The sequence below is a fragment of the Lucilia cuprina genome, chromosome 6 (assembly GCF_022045245.1).
Source record: "Lucilia cuprina isolate Lc7/37 chromosome 6, ASM2204524v1, whole genome shotgun sequence".
Lineage (NCBI taxonomy): Eukaryota > Metazoa > Arthropoda > Insecta > Diptera > Calliphoridae > Lucilia > Lucilia cuprina.
This window is the reverse complement of record NC_060954.1, coordinates 7140699-7144691: the sequence shown is the minus strand read 5'-3', so window position 1 is coordinate 7144691 and position 3993 is coordinate 7140699.

The following is a 3993-nucleotide window of genomic DNA, read 5'->3' as shown; positions in this document are numbered from 1 at the left end:
TAGAACAGAACTAGAACAGAACTAGAATAGAACTAGAATAGAACTAGAATAGAACTAGAATAGAACTAGAATAGAACTAGAACAGAACTAGAACAGAACTAGAACAGATCTAGAACAGAACTACAATATAACTACAACGGAACTAGAACAGAACTAGAACAGAACTACAAAAGAACTAGGACATAACTAGAACAGAACGCTTTTATTTTAGTTTTATTACAAATTTTACTAAAATCCCATCTATGAAACTGAAACCTTTTGGGAACAACTTAAACAATTAAATAACTCAGTAGAGAGGAGAAGCATATATGAGAATTGTTTAGATAGATATTTAATATATAAATTAATGTATGGTGGGTTTAATGGTCGATTTACCCAAATATGTTATTTACATAATTAATATGATATATGATAGTGAGAAAATTGTATGCTAACTTGTCAGTTGTTATAGAAATAACAATAAAATGTTAAGGGTTACCAATATAGCAATGACGAAGAGTCAAGTGAAAAAGGACTTATAAGACAATTTATAGCAAATTATTGAATAATTTTCAACTTCTATATATGTTATTTGGCAAACAAATATTTGAACTTGTGTTTTTAAAGCAAATTTTTAAAACATGTTTTAAACATGCAATCTGAAATAATTTTTAAATATTTTACAAAGTTCAAATACACAAAATCATTGTGTGTGTAAACAATAGAGAAACTATTTTCAATATGATATTATCAAAATAATTTCAATTTAACACAACTAATAACAACAATAACTGAAACCAAACATACATAATTGAACCAAAATTGAACTAAAATAAAATATTTATACTTACTTACAACAAATGAATAAATAAATAAAATAAATATGTATATAATTAAAATGATGGGATTATAATACACAATTATGCAAATAGTTAGACAATAGAATGGAGTATTTATTATTAAAATTAATTGTTTTAAACTCGGTGTATGTGTTGAGTACATGTAAATAATAATGGGAAAATAACAAAATTCTAAATAAATGCAAATTTTCATAATTAAAATGTGTTGTAATAAGTACCATAATGATTAGTTATTTCTGCTATTAGATATTGAAAATTAACCAAAAAAAGTTTAAAATAATTAAAGAGATTTATTACAAATTCCACTAATTTATATTTATTAAATGGAATTATTTTAATTATTTTTTTTTAAATTTTAATATTCAATTCGTAGACGATTTTTTAAGTCAAATTGCACCAGTATAATCAAATGCAGTAGGGCAGCCACAAAATATGAAAAACTCGAAGCTTTATCGAAGTTTACCAGGCCAAAGATGCAGAATTTTAATTTATTACAGGCCAAATAGTCGCTGAATTGATTAAGCTGAAAGCAACGGAATTAAGATTAAATTAAGATTAATTAGGATAACTTAAGAGATTCAAATATAAACTTTCGCAAAACTTTAAGTTGAACTAAAATTGGTTTTAAAGTTTCTGGTTGTATTCTATTCCGTTCTAGTTCTGTTCTAGTTCTGTTCTAGTTCTATTCTAGTTCTGTTCTAGTTCTGTTCTAGTTCTGTTCTAGTTTTGTTCTAGTTCTATTCTAGTTCTATTCTAGTTCTGTTCTAGTTCTGTTCTAGTTCTGTTCTAGTTTTGTTCTAGTCCTGTTCTAGTCCTGTTCTAGTTCTGTTCTAGTTCTGTTCTAGTTCTGTTCTAGTTCTGTTCTAGTTCTGTTCTAGTTCTGTTCTAGTTCTGTTCTAGTTCTGTTCTAGTTCTGTTCTAGTTCTCTTCTAGTTCTGTTCTAGTTCTGTTCTAGTTCTGTTCTAGTTCTGTTCTAGTTCTGTTCTAGTTCTGTTCTAGTTCTGTTCTAGTTCTGTTCTAGTTCTGTTCTAGTTCTGTTCTAGTTCTGTTCTAGTTCTGTTCAAGCTCTGTTCTAGTTCTGTTCTAATTCTGTTCTAGTTCTGTTCCAGTTCTGTTGTAGTTCTGTTCTAATTCTGTTTTAGTTGTGTTCTAGTTCCGTTTCAGTTTTTTTTTATTTAATTTCTAGTTCCATTTTTTATGTTCAAGTGCAGTTCTAGTTCCATTCCAGTTTAGTTCTATTTTATTTCCAGTTCCGCTGTGGTTCTGTTCTGGCCGGTAACTGGTCTTATTTCTAGACAGTGGCCTATAACTGACACTGTTACTATACAGAGCTTTTTTATTTCTTACCACTTGTGTTAATTTCTTATAAATTTGCAAGTCCCCAACCTCGTCCTTCGTTATCCAAGTTTCTCTTAATACCTCTGCTGTACGACTACTCGATGTTAGGACTTTGTCAATGGCCACTGTGTTTAAAAAACTATCCCAATAAAAATTCACTATACATAAAGTTCCAAACAAACTGACAAAATTATCGGAACGTATTTGAGACATTAACACTAAAGCAGCATGATATAGTATAACTATATTAGTGGTAAAAATTTTGATTAGCATAAAAAACGTCACATCATTACAGACTTTAAAACATAATTTAGATAATGTATAACACTCTCCATACATGTTATAGAAATGCAAATAATATTGTAAGTTTAAATAATATGGAAATCTCTTAGACTGTATAGCTTCCAGGGATTTGTTAATAAAGTAAAATCTCAAATGAATTTCACATAGAATAACAATAAACTGTAAATTGGCCACCAGAAGATAGAACGTTTGCAATAGATTAAGTGAGACCATAATAAAATAGGCCCGGCCCGGTTTCTCCTGCATCTGTATGAACATACCTTGTATGACCAGTGAGTTCAAATGCAGTGTTAAAAATTTATATAACAACAACTGCTGCATGCGTTTATCCTCCTTTTCTAGGTCATAAGTTATATAGCAGCTAAAATGTTTAATAAATTGTTGGTATTTGAGCAAAAATGTTCTATACAATTCATAAATTTGTATTAAATTTTGTCTCGCCAACCAGATTTTACCACTTATTACCACAATTGTTAAAATACGAGCCACTTTACCCACCAAATAGGTCCACTGTAAAATTGGTTTATTTTCCATAAAATTATTCTCCTGTTCTATATAGGGTGATGTTAAAGGAGTAATTCCCAAAAATATAAGTTGTATAATTACACTGTATAGTAAATATAATTTTGTTAATTTAAAAGTATTTTTAGAGTAATCGTAAATACCAGGAGATATGCCCAGTATTAAAGAATAATAATATGTAATTTTTATAATGAATTTATGTGTAATATCCAGTAGTTGTAGCGACATTTTGTAAAACCACTTTAATACTAGAAATTCAAAATAAAGCAGACGTCTTACCTACTACTTGCTGCGCAAAACTAACAATTGATTAACTTTAATCAAATTAATGATATTTATCTATACAATTCAATCGTCATATGTGTACATGTTCGAATATTTTTTGTTATTCATATCACTATGTGTAAAGAGTAAATGTCCGAATCTACTTTCATTAAGATTATTATCGCAAAAAATTTCTTTTATTTAAAATATCCTGAAATCAGAAAAGTGGCAACACTAGGCAACTAGATCCAGAAATTTATTATAAACGAATTAAAAAAAATATATATAAAAGAACTTAAATAGAACTAGAACAGAACTAGAACTAGAACAGAACTAGAACTGAAATAGAACCAAACTAGAACTGAACAAGAACTGAATTAGAACTGAACTAGGACTGAACTAGAACTGAACTAGGACTGAACTAGAAATGAACTAGAACTGAACTGGAACTGAACTAGAATTAGAACTGAACTAGAACTGAACTAGAAGTGAACTGGAACTGAACTAGAACTGAACTAGGACTGAACTAGAAATGAACTAGAACTGAACTAGAACTGAACTAGAACTGAACTAGAACTGAACTAGAAGTGAACTGGAACTGAACTAGAACTGAACTAGGACTGAACTAGAAATGAACTAGAACTGAACTGGAACTGAACTAGAACTGAACTAGAACTGAACTAGAACTGAACTAGAACTGAACTAGAACTGAACTAGAACTGAACTA